The following is a 13968-nucleotide window of genomic DNA, read 5'->3' as shown; positions in this document are numbered from 1 at the left end:
GGCAGTTTTCCAATCCGACCGCATGGACTTTGTCCAGAAGCTCCCCCCTCGTTAGGGCAGAGGAGACCGACTTCCCACGTGAAAGGCAGATCTGCTCCCCACGAAACTAATGAAAATGGCTTGATGGCCTGTGTCATACGCTGCTGGACTTTTAGCTTGAGTCTAAGCTGTGCATGGGCTTGTCTGTGGTAGCAACTGAAGTTCAGAGGGTGGTGAGCTACATCGCCCCTCCTGGTCCCAACATGGAACAGCGCACTCAGTAAGATCACTTCAACTTAAGCAGCCCTGAAGGGCACAGAGACGTTGCCTATGACCGCACTTTAAGGCATCTTGATTGAGCCATGGACCTTTAAAGCATTCAGCTGCGCCTCGTCCGGATGAGCTATCCATCGTCCAAGGCCTTGCGCTTGCGCGTGCCAGCTGGCGCGTACGCCGACCATGCTCTGTGTCGTTAGCCCTGTACCATGTGAGCCAAGAAGTCCCTGGGCTTTGGAGACGGGTATGTCTTTGGCATCAAATGATACGAGCGCAGCAAAGGAAAAGGGGAATTAGCTCAAATGGTAGAGCGCTCGCTTAGCATGCGAGAGGTAGCGGGATCGATGCCTGCATTCTCCAGCAAGAGCTTTTATCCAAGGTCCACGCAAAGAGACTGACAGAGGCCACGGCGCTTGCTGGGTTAACGTGAAAAAGCTGTTTTGGCCCGTACGGGGATCGAACCCGCGACCTTGGCGTTATTAGCACCACGCTCTAACCAACTGAGCTAACCGGCCTCGGGGACCGAGCGCCCGTCAAGCAGGAACGACAAAGGAGCTCCCAGTGACGACGATCGATGTACATGCAAGAAAAATGTTTCTCTCGGGCCGTGAAAAACAGAAGAGGAGCTCTCGTGTTTCTGCCCGGTTTCGAACCGGGGACCTTTCGCGTGTTAGGCGAACTTGATAACCACTACACTACAGAAACCAGCTACACTCCTCGAGGCCACCTTGAGATTCCACAGGCCACATGGGACCAGTACAGCTTGACTTTGGACTGACGTACTGATCAATTCTTTACATGGTGAAATACACCTGCACTTTACCGTGAGCCAGGACCCTGCGTCTTGGAGACTTGGCCGTACCGAAATCAGCCACTTTGCCCGTGGCGCAGTGGCCCTTTCTTTGATTTTCCAGCGAGGCGCTGAACACATTACTCCGACAGCAGTCACAATCGCAGGGCAGTTTTCCAATCCGACCGCATGGACTTTGTCCAGAAGCTCCCCCCTCGTTAGGGCAGAGGAGACCGACTTCCCACGTGAAAGGCAGATCTGCTCTCCACGAAACTAATGAAAATGGCTTGATGGCCTGTGTCATACGCTGCTGGACTTTTAGCTTGAGTCTAAGCTGTGCATGGGCTTGTCTGTGGTAGCAACTGAAGTTCAGAGGGTGGTGAGCTACATCGCCCCTCCTGGTCCCAACATGGAACAGCGCACTCAGTAAGATCACTTCAACTTAAGCAGCCCTGAAGGGCACAGAGACGTTGCCTATGACCGCACTTTAAGGCATCTTGATTGAGCCATGGACCTTTAAAGCATTCAGCTGCGCCTCGTCCGGATGAGCTATCCATCGTCCAAGGCCTTGCGCTTGCGCGTGCCAGCTGGCGCGTACGCCGACCATGCTCTGTGTCGTTAGCCCTGTACCATGTGAGCCAAGAAGTCCCTGGGCTTTGGAGACGGGTATGTCTTTGGCATCAAATGATACGAGCGCAGCAAAGGAAAAGGGGAATTAGCTCAAATGGTAGAGCGCTCGCTTAGCATGCGAGAGGTAGCGGGATCGATGCCCGCATTCTCCAGCAAGAGCTTTTATCCAAGGTCCACGCAAAGAGACTGACAGAGGCCACGGCGCTTGCTGGGTTAACGTGAAAAAGCTGTTTTGGCCCGTACGGGGATCGAACCCGCGACCTTGGCGTTATTAGCACCACGCTCTAACCAACTGAGCTAACCGGCCTCGGGGACCGAGCGCCCGTCAAGCAGGAACGACAAAGGAGCTCCCAGTGACGACGATCGATGTACATGCAAGAAAAATGTTTCTCTCGGGCCGTGAAAAACAGAAGAGGAGCTCTCGTGTTTCTGCCCGGTTTCGAACCGGGGACCTTTCGCGTGTTAGGCGAACGTGATAACCACTACACTACAGAAACCAGCTACACTCCTCGAGGCCACCTTGAGATTCCACAGGCCACATGGGACCAGTACAGCTTGACTTTGGACTGACGTACTGATCAATTCTTTACATGGTGAAATACACCTGCACTTTACCGTGAGCCAGGACCCTGCGTCTTGGAGACTTGGCCGTACCGAAATCAGCCACTTTGCCCGTGGCGCAGTGGCCCTTTCTTTGATTTTCCAGCGAGGCGCTGAACACATTACTCCGACAGCAGTCACAATCGCAGGGCAGTTTTCCAATCCGACCGCATGGACTTTGTCCAGAAGCTCCCCCCTCGTTAGGGCAGAGGAGACCGACTTCCCACGTGAAAGGCAGATCTGCTCTCCACGAAACTAATGAAAATGGCTTGATGGCCTGTGTCATACGCTGCTGGACTTTTAGCTTGAGTCTAAGCTGTGCATGGGCTTGTCTGTGGTAGCAACTGAAGTTCAGAGGGTGGTGAGCTACATCGCCCCTCCTGGTCCCAACATGGAACAGCGCACTCAGTAAGATCACTTCAACTTAAGCAGCCCTGAAGGGCACAGAGACGTTGCCTATGACCGCACTTTAAGGCATCTTGATTGAGCCATGGACCTTTAAAGCATTCAGCTGCGCCTCGTCCGGATGAGCTATCCATCGTCCAAGGCCTTGCGCTTGCGCGTGCCAGCTGGCGCGTATGCCGACCATGCTCTGTGTCGTTAGCCCTGTACCATGTGAGCCAAGAAGTCCCTGGGCTTTGGAGACGGGTATGTCTTTGGCATCAAATGATACGAGCGCAGCAAAGGAAAAGGGGAATTAGCTCAAATGGTAGAGCGCTCGCTTAGCATGCGAGAGGTAGCGGGATCGATGCCCGCATTCTCCAGCAAGAGCTTTTATCCAAGGTCCACGCAAAGAGACTGACAGAGGCCACGGCGCTTGCTGGGTTAACGTGAAAAAGCTGTTTTGGCCCGTACGGGGATCGAACCCGCGACCTTGGCGTTATTAGCACCACGCTCTAACCAACTGAGCTAACCGGCCTCGGGGACCGAGCGCCCGTCAAGCAGGAACGACAAAGGAGCTCCCAGTGACGACGATCGATGTACATGCAAGAAAAATGTTTCTCTCGGGCCGTGAAAAACAGAAGAGGAGCTCTCGTGTTTCTGCCCGGTTTCGAACCAGGGACCTTTCGCGTGTTAGGCGAACGTGATAACCACTACACTACAGAAACCAGCTACACTCCTCGAGGCCACCTTGAGATTCCACAGGCCACATGGGACCAGTACAGCTTGACTTTGGACTGACGTACTGATCAATTCTTTACATGGTGAAATACACCTGCACTTTACCGTGAGCCAGGACCCTGCGTCTTGGAGACTTGGCCGTACCGAAATCAGCCACTTTGCCCGTGGCGCAGTGGCCCTTTCTTTGATTTTCCAGCGAGGCGCTGAACACATTACTCCGACAGCAGTCACAATCGCAGGGCAGTTTTCCAATCCGACCGCATGGACTTTGTCCAGAAGCTCCCCCCTCGTTAGGGCAGAGGAGACCGACTTCCCACGTGAAAGGCAGATCTGCTCTCCACGAAACTAATGAAAATGGCTTGATGGCCTGTGTCATACGCTGCTGGACTTTTAGCTTGAGTCTAAGCTGTGCATGGGCTTGTCTGTGGTAGCAACTGAAGTTCAGAGGGTGGTGAGCTACATCGCCCCTCCTGGTCCCAACATGGAACAGCGCACTCAGTAAGATCACTTCAACTTAAGCAGCCCTGAAGGGCACAGAGACGTTGCCTATGACCGCACTTTAAGGCATCTTGATTGAGCCATGGACCTTTAAAGCATTCAGCTGCGCCTCGTCCGGATGAGCTATCCATCGTCCAAGGCCTTGCGCTTGCGCGTGCCAGCTGGCGCGTACGCCGACCATGCTCTGTGTCGTTAGCCCTGTACCATGTGAGCCAAGAAGTCCCTGGGCTTTGGAGACGGGTATGTCTTTGGCATCAAATGATACGAGCGCAGCAAAGGAAAAGGGGAATTAGCTCAAATGGTAGAGCGCTCGCTTAGCATGCGAGAGGTAGCGGGATCGATGCCCACGTTCTCCAGCAAGAGCTTTTATCCAAGGTCCACGCAAAGAGACTGACAGAGGCCACGGCGCTTGCTGGGTTAACGTGAAAAAGCTGTTTTGGCCCGTACGGGGATCGAACCCGCGACCTTGGCGTTATTAGCACCACGCTCTAACCAACTGAGCTAACCGGCCTCGGTGACCGAGCACCCGTCAAGCAGGAACGACAAAGGAGCTCCCAGTGACGACGATCGATGTACATGCAAGAAAAATGTTTCTCTCGGGCCGTGAAAAACAGAAGAGGAGCTCTCGTGTTTCTGCCCGGTTTCGAACCGGGGACCTTTCGCGTGTTAGGCAAACGTGATAACCACTACACTACAGAAACCAGCTACACTCCTCGAGGCCACCTTGAGATTCCACAGGCCACATGGGACCAGTACAGCTTGACTTTGGACTGACGTACTGATCAATTCTTTACATGGTGAAATACACCTGCACTTTACCGTGAGCCAGGACCCTGCGTCTTGGAGACTTGGCCGTACCGAAATCAGCCACTTTGCCCGTGGCGCAGTGGCCCTTTCTTTGATTTTCCAGCGAGGCGCTGAACACATTACTCCGACAGCAGTCACAATCGCAGGGCAGTTTTCCAATCCGACCGCATGGACTTTGTCCAGAAGCTCCCCCCTCGTTAGGGCAGAGGAGACCGACTTCCCACGTGAAAGGCAGATCTGCTCTCCACGAAACTAATGAAAATGGCTTGATGGCCTGTGTCATACGCTGCTGGACTTTTAGCTTGAGTCTAAGCTGTGCATGGGCTTGTCTGTGGTAGCAACTGAAGTTCAGAGGGTGGTGAGCTACATCGCCCCTCCTGGTCCCAACATGGAACAGCGCACTCAGTAAGATCACTTCAACTTAAGCAGCCCTGAAGGGCACAGAGACGTTGCCTATGACCGCACTTTAAGGCATCTTGATTGAGCCATGGACCTTTAAAGCATTCAGCTGCGCCTCGTCCGGATGAGCTATCCATCGTCCAAGGCCTTGCGCTTGCGCGTGCCAGCTGGCGCGTACGCCGACCATGCTCTGTGTCGTTAGCCCTGTACCATGTGAGCCAAGAAGTCCCTGGGCTTTGGATACGGGTATGTCTTTGGCATCAAATGATACGAGCGCAGCAAAGGAAAAGGGGAATTAGCTCAAATGGTAGAGCGCTCGCTTAGCATGCGAGAGGTAGCGGGATCGATGCCCGCATTCTCCAGCAAGAGCTTTTATCCAAGGTCCACGCAAAGAGACTGACAGAGGCCACGGAGCTTGCTGGGTTAACGTGAAAAAGCTGTTTTGGCCCGTACGGGGATCGAACCCGCGACCTTGGCGTTATTAGCACCACGCTCTAACCAACTGAGCTAACCGGCCTCGGGGACCGAGCGCCCGTCAAGCAGGAACGACAAAGGAGCTCCCAGTGACGACGATCGATGTACATGCAAGAAAAATGTTTCTCTCGGGCCGTGAAAAACAGAAGAGGAGCTCTCGTGTTTCTGCCCGGTTTCGAAACGGGGACCTTTCGCGTGTTAGGCGAACGTGATAACCACTACACTACAGAAACCAGCTACACTCCTCGAGGCCACCTTGAGATTCCACAGGCCACATGGGACCAGTACAGCTTGACTTTGGACTGACGTACTGATCAATTCTTTACATGGTGAAATACACCTGCACTTTACCGTGAGCCAGGACCCTGCGTCTTGGAGACTTGGCCGTACCGAAATCAGCCACTTTGCCCGTGGCGCAGTGGCCCTTTCTTTGATTTTCCAGCGAGGCGCTGAACACATTACTCCGACAGCAGTCACAATCGCAGGGCAGTTTTCCAATCCGACCGCATGGACTTTGTCCAGAAGCTCCCCCCTCGTTAGGGCAGAGGAGACCGACTTCCCACGTGAAAGGCAGATCTGCTCCCCACGAAACTAATGAAAATGGCTTGATGGCCTGTGTCATACGCTGCTGGACTTTTAGCTTGAGTCTAAGCTGTGCATGGGCTTGTCTGTGGTAGCAACTGAAGTTCAGAGGGTGGTGAGCTACATCGCCCCTCCTGGTCCCAACATGGAACAGCGCACTCAGTAAGATCACTTCAACTTAAGCAGCCCTGAAGGGCACAGAGACGTTGCCTATGACCGCACTTTAAGGCATCTTGATTGAGCCATGGACCTTTAAAGCATTCAGCTGCGCCTCGTCCGGATGAGCTATCCATCGTCCAAGGCCTTGCGCTTGCGCGTGCCAGCTGGCGCGTACGCCGACCATGCTCTGTGTCGTTAGCCCTGTACCATGTGAGCCAAGAAGTCCCTGGGCTTTGGAGACGGGTATGTCTTTGGCATCAAATGATACGAGCGCAGCAAAGGAAAAGGGGAATTAGCTCAAATGGTAGAGCGCTCGCTTAGCATGCGAGAGGTAGCGGGATCGATGCCCGCATTCTCCAGCAAGAGCTTTTATCCAAGGTCCACGCAAAGAGACTGACAGAGGCCACGGCGCTTGCTGGGTTAACGTGAAAAAGCTGTTTTGGCCCGTACGGGGATCGAACCCGCGACCTTGGCGTTATTAGCACCACGCTCTAACCAACTGAGCTAACCGGCCTCGGGGACCGAGCGCCCGTCAAGCAGGAACGACAAAGGAGCTCCCAGTGACGACGATCGATGTACATGCAAGAAAAATGTTTCTCTCGGGCCGTGAAAAACAGAAGAGGAGCTCTCGTGTTTCTGCCCGGTTTCGAACCGGGGACCTTTCGCGTGTTAGGCAAACGTGATAACCACTACACTACAGAAACCAGCTACACTCCTCGAGGCCACCTTGAGATTCCACAGGCCACATGGGACCAGTACAGCTTGACTTTGGACTGACGTACTGATCAATTCTTTACATGGTGAAATACACCTGCACTTTACCGTGAGCCAGGACCCTGCGTCTTGGAGACTTGGCCGTACCGAAATCAGCCACTTTGCCCGTGGCGCAGTGGCCCTTTCTTTGATTTTCCAGCGAGGCGCTGAACACATTACTCCGACAGCAGTCACAATCGCAGGGCAGTTTTCCAATCCGACCGCATGGACTTTGTCCAGAAGCTCCCCCCTCGTTAGGGCAGAGGAGACCGACTTCCCACGTGAAAGGCAGATCTGCTCCCCACGAAACTAATGAAAATGGCTTGATGGCCTGTGTCATACGCTGCTGGACTTTTAGCTTGAGTCTAAGCTGTGCATGGGCTTGTCTGTGGTAGCAACTGAAGTTCAGAGGGTGGTGAGCTACATCGCCCCTCCTGGTCCCAACATGGAACAGCGCACTCAGTAAGATCACTTCAACTTAAGCAGCCCTGAAGGGCACAGAGACGTTGCCTATGACCGCACTTTAAGGCATCTTGATTGAGCCATGGACCTTTAAAGCATTCAGCTGCGCCTCGTCCGGATGAGCTATCCATCGTCCAAGGCCTTGCGCTTGCGCGTGCCAGCTGGCGCGTACGCCGACCATGCTCTGTGTCGTTAGCCCTGTACCATGTGAGCCAAGAAGTCCCTGGGCTTTGGAGACGGGTATGTCTTTGGCATCAAATGATACGAGCGCAGCAAAGGAAAAGGGGAATTAGCTCAAACGGTATAGCGCTCGCTTAGCATGTGAGAGGTAGCGGGATCGATGCCCGCATTCTCCAGCAAGAGCTTTTATCCAAGGTCCACGCAAAGAGACTGACAGAGGCCACGGCGCTTGCTGGGTTAACGTGAAAAAGCTGTTTTGGCCCGTACGGGGATCGAACCCGCGACCTTGGCGTTATTAGCACCACGCTCTAACCAACTGAGCTAACCGGCCTCGGGGACCGAGCGCCCGTCAAGCAGGAACGACAAAGGAGCTCCCAGTGACGACGATCGATGTACATGCAAGAAAAATGTTTCTCTCGGGCCGTGAAAAACAGAAGAGGAGCTCTCGTGTTTCTGCCCGGTTTCGAACCGGGGACCTTTCGCGTGTTAGGCGAACGTGATAACCACTACACTACAGAAACCAGCTACACTCCTCGAGGCCACCTTGAGATTCCACAGGCCACATGGGACCAGTACAGCTTGACTTTGGACTGACGTACTGATCAATTCTTTACATGGTGAAATACACCTGCACTTTACCGTGAGCCAGGACCCTGCGTCTTGGAGACTTGGCCGTACCGAAATCAGCCACTTTGCCCGTGGCGCAGTGGCCCTTTCTTTGATTTTCCAGCGAGGCGCTGAACACATTACTCCGACAGCAGTCACAATCGCAGGGCAGTTTTCCAATCCGACCGCATGGACTTTGTCCAGAAGCTCCCCCCTCGTTAGGGCAGAGGAGACCGACTTCCCACGTGAAAGGCAGATCTGCTCTCCACGAAACTAATGAAAATGGCTTGATGGCCTGTGTCATACGCTGCTGGACTTTTAGCTTGAGTCTAAGCTGTGCATGGGCTTGTCTGTGGTAGCAACTGAAGTTCAGAGGGTGGTGAGCTACATCGCCCCTCCTGGTCCCAACATGGAACAGCGCACTCAGTAAGATCACTTCAACTTAAGCAGCCCTGAAGGGCACAGAGACGTTGCCTATGACCGCACTTTAAGGCATCTTGATTGAGCCATGGACCTTTAAAGCATTCAGCTGCGCCTCGTCCGGATGAGCTATCCATCGTCCAAGGCCTTGCGCTTGCGCGTGCCAGCTGGCGCGTACGCCGACCATGCTCTGTGTCGTTAGCCCTGTACCATGTGAGCCAAGAAGTCCCTGGGCTTTGGAGACGGGTATGTCTTTGGCATCAAATGATACGAGCGCAGCAAAGGAAAAGGGGAATTAGCTCAAATGGTAGAGCGCTCGCTTAGCATGCGAGAGGTAGCGGGATCGATGCCCGCATTCTCCAGCAAGAGCTTTTATCCAAGGTCCACGCAAAGAGACTGACAGAGGCCACGGCGCTTGCTGGGTTAACGTGAAAAAGCTGTTTTGGCCCGTACGGGGATCGAACCCGCGACCTTGGCGTTATTAGCACCACGCTCTAACCAACTGAGCTAACCGGCCTCGGGGACCGAGCGCCCGTCAAGCAGGAATGACAAAGGAGCTCCCAGTGACGACGATCGATGTACATGCAAGAAAAATGTTTCTCTCGGGCCGTGAAAAACAGAAGAGGAGCTCTCGTGTTTCTGCCCGGTTTCGAACCGGGGACCTTTCGCGTGTTAGGCGAACGTGATAACCACTACACTACAGAAACCAGCTACACTCCTCGAGGCCACCTTGAGATTCCACAGGCCACATGGGACCAGTACAGCTTGACTTTGGACTGACGTACTGATCAATTCTTTACATGGTGAAATACACCTGCACTTTACCGTGAGCCAGGACCCTGCGTCTTGGAGACTTGGCCGTACCGAAATCAGCCACTTTGCCCGTGGCGCAGTGGCCCTTTCTTTGATTTTCCAGCGAGGCGCTGAACACATTACTCCGACAGCAGTCACAATCGCAGGGCAGTTTTCCAATCCGACCGCATGGACTTTGTCCAGAAGCTCCCCCCTCGTTAGGGCAGAGGAGACCGACTTCCCACGTGAAAGGCAGATCTGTTCTCCACGAAACTAATGAAAATGGCTTGATGGCCTGTGTCATACGCTGCTGGACTTTTAGCTTGAGTCTAAGCTGTGCATGGGCTTGTCTGTGGTAGCAACTGAAGTTCAGAGGGTGGTGAGCTACATCGCCCCTCCTGGTCCCAACATGGAACAGCGCACTCAGTAAGATCACTTCAACTTAAGCAGCCCTGAAGGGCACAGAGACGTTGCCTATGACCGCACTTTAAGGCATCTTGATTGAGCCATGGACCTTTAAAGCATTCAGCTGCGCCTCGTCCGGATGAGCTATCCATCGTCCAAGGCCTTGCGCTTGCGCGTGCCAGCTGGCGCGTACGCCGACCATGCTCTGTGTCGTTAGCCCTGTACCATGTGAGCCAAGAAGTCCCTGGGCTTTGGAGACGGGTATGTCTTTGGCATCAAATGATACGAGCGCAGCAAAGGAAAAGGGGAATTAGCTCAAACGGTATAGCGCTCGCTTAGCATGTGAGAGGTAGCGGGATCGATGCCCGCATTCTCCAGCAAGAGCTTTTATCCAAGGTCCACGCAAAGAGACTGACAGAGGCCACGGCGCTTGCTGGGTTAACATGAAAAAGCTGTTTTGGCCCGTACGGGGATCGAACCCGCGACCTTGGCGTTATTAGCACCACGCTCTAACCAACTGAGCTAACCGGCCTCGGGGACCGAGCGCCCGTCAAGCAGGAACGACAAAGGAGCTCCCAGTGACGACGATCGATGTACATGCAAGAAAAATGTTTCTCTCGGGCCGTGAAAAACAGAAGAGGAGCTCTCGTGTTTCTGCCCGGTTTCGAACCGGGGACCTTTCGCGTGTTAGGCGAACGTGATAACCACTACACTACAGAAACCAGCTACACTCCTCGAGGCCACCTTGAGATTCCACAGGCCACATGGGACCAGTACAGCTTGACTTTGGACTGACGTACTGATCAATTCTTTACATGGTGAAATACACCTGCACTTTACCGTGAGCCAGGACCCTGCGTCTTGGAGACTTGGCCGTACCGAAATCAGCCACGTTGCCCGTGGCGCAGTGGCCCTTTCTTTGATTTTCCAGCGAGGCGCTGAACACATTACTCCGACAGCAGTCACAATCGCAGGGCAGTTTTCCAATCCGACCGCATGGACTTTGTCCAGAAGCTCCCCCCTCGTTAGGGCAGAGGAGACCGACTTCCCACGTGAAAGGCAGATCTGCTCCCCACGAAACTAATGAAAATGGCTTGATGGCCTGTGTCATACGCTGCTGGACTTTTAGCTTGAGTCTAAGCTGTGCATGGGCTTGTCTGTGGTAGCAACTGAAGTTCAGAGGGTGGTGAGCTACATCGCCCCTCCTGGTCCCAACATGGAACAGCGCACTCAGTAAGATCACTTCAACTTAAGCAGCCATGAAGGGCACAGAGACGTTGCCTATGACCGCACTTTAAGGCATCTTGATTGAGCCATGGACCTTTAAAGCATTCAGTTGCGCCTCGTCCGGATGAGCTATCCATCGTCCAAGGCCTTGCGCTTGCGCGTGCCAGCTGGCGCGTACGCCGACCATGCTCTGTGTCGTTAGCCCTGTACCATGTGAGCCAAGAAGTCCCTGGGCTTTGGAGACGGGTATGTCTTTGGCATCAAATGATACGAGCGCAGCAAAGGAAAAGGGGAATTAGCTCAAATGGTAGAGCGCTCGCTTAGCATGCGAGAGGTAGCGGGATCGATGCCCGCATTCTCCAGCAAGAGCTTTTATCCAAGGTCCACGCAAAGAGACTGACAGAGGCCACGGCGCTTGCTGGGTTAACGTGAAAAAGCTGTTTTGGCCCGTACGGGGATCGAACCCGCGACCTTGGCGTTATTAGCACCACGCTCTAACCAACTGAGCTAACCGGCCTCGGGGACCGAGCGCCCGTCAAGCAGGAACGACAAAGGAGCTCCCAGTGACGACGATCGATGTACATGCAAGAAAAATGTTTCTCTCGGGCCGTGAAAAACAGAAGAAGAGCTCTCGTGTTTCTGCCCGGTTTCGAACCGGGGACCTTTCGCGTGTTAGGCGAACGTGATAACCACTACACTACAGAAACCAGCTACACTCCTCGAGGCCACCTTGAGATTCCACAGGCCACATGGGACCAGTACAGCTTGACTTTGGACTGACGTACTGATCAATTCTTTACATGGTGAAATACACCTGCACTTTACCGTGAGCCAGGACCCTGCGTCTTGGAGACTTGGCCGTACCGAAATCAGCCACGTTGCCCGTGGCGCAGTGGCCCTTTCTTTGATTTTCCAGCGAGGCGCTGAACACATTACTCCGACAGCAGTCACAATCGCAGGGCAGTTTTCCAATCCGACCGCATGGACTTTGTCCAGAAGCTCCCCCCTCGTTAGGGCAGAGGAGACCGACTTCCCACGTGAAAGGCAGATCTGCTCCCCACGAAACTAATGAAAATGGCTTGATGGCCTGTGTCATACGCTGCTGGACTTTTAGCTTGAGTCTAAGCTGTGCATGGGCTTGTCTGTGGTAGCAACTGAAGTTCAGAGGGTGGTGAGCTACATCGCCCCTCCTGGTCCCAACATGGAACAGCGCACTCAGTAAGATCACTTCAACTTAAGCAGCCATGAAGGGCACAGAGACGTTGCCTATGACCGCACTTTAAGGCATCTTGATTGAGCCATGGACCTTTAAAGCATTCAGTTGCGCCTCGTCCGGATGAGCTATCCATCGTCCAAGGCCTTGCGCTTGCGCGTGCCAGCTGGCGCGTACGCCGACCATGCTCTGTGTCGTTAGCCCTGTACCATGTGAGCCAAGAAGTCCCTGGGCTTTGGAGACGGGTATGTCTTTGGCATCAAATGATACGAGCGCAGCAAAGGAAAAGGGGAATTAGCTCAAATGGTAGAGCGCTCGCTTAGCATGCGAGAGGTAGCGGGATCGATGCCCGCATTCTCCAGCAAGAGCTTTTATCCAAGGTCCACGCAAAGAGACTGACAGAGGCCACGGCGCTTGCTGGGTTAACGTGAAAAAGCTGTTTTGGCCCGTACGGGGATCGAACCCGCGACCTTGGCGTTATTAGCACCACGCTCTAACCAACTGAGCTAACCGGCCTCGGGGACCGAGCGCCCGTCAAGCAGGAACGACAAAGGAGCTCCCAGTGACGACGATCGATGTACATGCAAGAAAAATGTTTCTCTCGGGCCGTGAAAAACAGAAGAAGAGCTCTCGTGTTTCTGCCCGGTTTCGAACCGGGGACCTTTCGCGTGTTAGGCGAACGTGATAACCACTACACTACAGAAACCAGCTACACTCCTCGAGGCCACCTTGAGATTCCACAGGCCACATGGGACCAGTACAGCTTGACTTTGGACTGACGTACTGATCAATTCTTTACATGGTGAAATACACCTGCACTTTACCGTGAGCCAGGACCCTGCGTCTTGGAGACTTGGCCGTACCGAAATCAGCCACGTTGCCCGTGGCGCAGTGGCCCTTTCTTTGATTTTCCAGCGAGGCGCTGAACACATTACTCCGACAGCAGTCACAATCGCAGGGCAGTTTTCCAATCCGACCGCATGGACTTTGTCCAGAAGCTCCCCCCTCGTTAGGGCAGAGGAGACCGACTTCCCACGTGAAAGGCAGATCTGCTCCCCACGAAACTAATGAAAATGGCTTGATGGCCTGTGTCATACGCTGCTGGACTTTTAGCTTGAGTCTAAGCTGTGCATGGGCTTGTCTGTGGTAGCAACTGAAGTTCAGAGGGTGGTGAGCTACATCGCCCCTCCTGGTCCCAACATGGAACAGCGCACTCAGTAAGATCACTTCAACTTAAGCAGCCATGAAGGGCACAGAGACGTTGCCTATGACCGCACTTTAAGGCATCTTGATTGAGCCATGGACCTTTAAAGCATTCAGTTGCGCCTCGTCCGGATGAGCTATCCATCGTCCAAGGCCTTGCGCTTGCGCGTGCCAGCTGGCGCGTACGCCGACCATGCTCTGTGTCGTTAGCCCTGTACCATGTGAGCCAAGAAGTCCCTGGGCTTTGGAGACGGGTATGTCTTTGGCATCAAATGATACGAGCGCAGCAAAGGAAAAGGGGAATTAGCTCAAATGGTAGAGCGCTCGCTTAGCATGCGAGAGGTAGCGGGATCGATGCCCGCATTCTCCAGCAAGAGCTTTTATCCAAGGT

The 13968-nt window shown here is 53.8% G+C and overlaps 25 non-coding genes across 25 annotated transcripts; 8 read left to right on the top strand and 17 right to left on the bottom strand.

Moving 5' to 3' along the window:
• Positions 1-696: 696 nt before the first annotated feature.
• trnai-aau (transfer RNA isoleucine (anticodon AAU)) lies at positions 697-770 on the bottom strand. Its single transcript has one exon. It is a non-coding gene; the product is annotated as a tRNA-Ile (tRNA).
• Positions 771-1754: 984 nt separating this feature from the next.
• On the top strand, positions 1755-1827 carry trnaa-agc (transfer RNA alanine (anticodon AGC)). The gene has a single exon. It is a non-coding gene; the product is annotated as a tRNA-Ala (tRNA).
• Positions 1828-1908: 81 nt separating this feature from the next.
• Positions 1909-1982, bottom strand: trnai-aau (transfer RNA isoleucine (anticodon AAU)). The gene has a single exon. It is a non-coding gene; the product is annotated as a tRNA-Ile (tRNA).
• A 117-nt stretch (positions 1983-2099) lies between these two features.
• On the bottom strand, positions 2100-2172 carry trnav-aac (transfer RNA valine (anticodon AAC)). Its single transcript has one exon. It is a non-coding gene; the product is annotated as a tRNA-Val (tRNA).
• A 794-nt stretch (positions 2173-2966) lies between these two features.
• On the top strand, positions 2967-3039 carry trnaa-agc (transfer RNA alanine (anticodon AGC)). The gene has a single exon. It is a non-coding gene; the product is annotated as a tRNA-Ala (tRNA).
• An 81-nt stretch (positions 3040-3120) lies between these two features.
• Positions 3121-3194, bottom strand: trnai-aau (transfer RNA isoleucine (anticodon AAU)). Its single transcript has one exon. It is a non-coding gene; the product is annotated as a tRNA-Ile (tRNA).
• A 1138-nt stretch (positions 3195-4332) lies between these two features.
• Positions 4333-4406, bottom strand: trnai-aau (transfer RNA isoleucine (anticodon AAU)). The gene has a single exon. It is a non-coding gene; the product is annotated as a tRNA-Ile (tRNA).
• A 984-nt stretch (positions 4407-5390) lies between these two features.
• Positions 5391-5463, top strand: trnaa-agc (transfer RNA alanine (anticodon AGC)). Its single transcript has one exon. It is a non-coding gene; the product is annotated as a tRNA-Ala (tRNA).
• Positions 5464-5544: 81 nt separating this feature from the next.
• On the bottom strand, positions 5545-5618 carry trnai-aau (transfer RNA isoleucine (anticodon AAU)). The gene has a single exon. It is a non-coding gene; the product is annotated as a tRNA-Ile (tRNA).
• A 984-nt stretch (positions 5619-6602) lies between these two features.
• On the top strand, positions 6603-6675 carry trnaa-agc (transfer RNA alanine (anticodon AGC)). The gene has a single exon. It is a non-coding gene; the product is annotated as a tRNA-Ala (tRNA).
• An 81-nt stretch (positions 6676-6756) lies between these two features.
• trnai-aau (transfer RNA isoleucine (anticodon AAU)) lies at positions 6757-6830 on the bottom strand. The gene has a single exon. It is a non-coding gene; the product is annotated as a tRNA-Ile (tRNA).
• A 1138-nt stretch (positions 6831-7968) lies between these two features.
• trnai-aau (transfer RNA isoleucine (anticodon AAU)) lies at positions 7969-8042 on the bottom strand. Its single transcript has one exon. It is a non-coding gene; the product is annotated as a tRNA-Ile (tRNA).
• Positions 8043-8159: 117 nt separating this feature from the next.
• On the bottom strand, positions 8160-8232 carry trnav-aac (transfer RNA valine (anticodon AAC)). Its single transcript has one exon. It is a non-coding gene; the product is annotated as a tRNA-Val (tRNA).
• A 794-nt stretch (positions 8233-9026) lies between these two features.
• On the top strand, positions 9027-9099 carry trnaa-agc (transfer RNA alanine (anticodon AGC)). Its single transcript has one exon. It is a non-coding gene; the product is annotated as a tRNA-Ala (tRNA).
• An 81-nt stretch (positions 9100-9180) lies between these two features.
• trnai-aau (transfer RNA isoleucine (anticodon AAU)) lies at positions 9181-9254 on the bottom strand. Its single transcript has one exon. It is a non-coding gene; the product is annotated as a tRNA-Ile (tRNA).
• Positions 9255-9371: 117 nt separating this feature from the next.
• On the bottom strand, positions 9372-9444 carry trnav-aac (transfer RNA valine (anticodon AAC)). The gene has a single exon. It is a non-coding gene; the product is annotated as a tRNA-Val (tRNA).
• A 948-nt stretch (positions 9445-10392) lies between these two features.
• trnai-aau (transfer RNA isoleucine (anticodon AAU)) lies at positions 10393-10466 on the bottom strand. The gene has a single exon. It is a non-coding gene; the product is annotated as a tRNA-Ile (tRNA).
• A 117-nt stretch (positions 10467-10583) lies between these two features.
• On the bottom strand, positions 10584-10656 carry trnav-aac (transfer RNA valine (anticodon AAC)). The gene has a single exon. It is a non-coding gene; the product is annotated as a tRNA-Val (tRNA).
• A 794-nt stretch (positions 10657-11450) lies between these two features.
• Positions 11451-11523, top strand: trnaa-agc (transfer RNA alanine (anticodon AGC)). The gene has a single exon. It is a non-coding gene; the product is annotated as a tRNA-Ala (tRNA).
• Positions 11524-11604: 81 nt separating this feature from the next.
• Positions 11605-11678, bottom strand: trnai-aau (transfer RNA isoleucine (anticodon AAU)). Its single transcript has one exon. It is a non-coding gene; the product is annotated as a tRNA-Ile (tRNA).
• A 117-nt stretch (positions 11679-11795) lies between these two features.
• trnav-aac (transfer RNA valine (anticodon AAC)) lies at positions 11796-11868 on the bottom strand. Its single transcript has one exon. It is a non-coding gene; the product is annotated as a tRNA-Val (tRNA).
• A 794-nt stretch (positions 11869-12662) lies between these two features.
• Positions 12663-12735, top strand: trnaa-agc (transfer RNA alanine (anticodon AGC)). The gene has a single exon. It is a non-coding gene; the product is annotated as a tRNA-Ala (tRNA).
• An 81-nt stretch (positions 12736-12816) lies between these two features.
• trnai-aau (transfer RNA isoleucine (anticodon AAU)) lies at positions 12817-12890 on the bottom strand. The gene has a single exon. It is a non-coding gene; the product is annotated as a tRNA-Ile (tRNA).
• A 117-nt stretch (positions 12891-13007) lies between these two features.
• Positions 13008-13080, bottom strand: trnav-aac (transfer RNA valine (anticodon AAC)). Its single transcript has one exon. It is a non-coding gene; the product is annotated as a tRNA-Val (tRNA).
• A 794-nt stretch (positions 13081-13874) lies between these two features.
• Positions 13875-13947, top strand: trnaa-agc (transfer RNA alanine (anticodon AGC)). The gene has a single exon. It is a non-coding gene; the product is annotated as a tRNA-Ala (tRNA).
• Positions 13948-13968: the final 21 nt, after the last annotated feature.

The sequence above is a fragment of the Hoplias malabaricus genome, chromosome 15 (assembly GCF_029633855.1).
Source record: "Hoplias malabaricus isolate fHopMal1 chromosome 15, fHopMal1.hap1, whole genome shotgun sequence".
Taxonomy (NCBI): Eukaryota; Metazoa; Chordata; class Actinopteri; order Characiformes; family Erythrinidae; genus Hoplias; species Hoplias malabaricus.
Note: the sequence above shows the minus strand (reverse complement) of the source record. Positions and strands in the feature narration are given on the sequence as shown.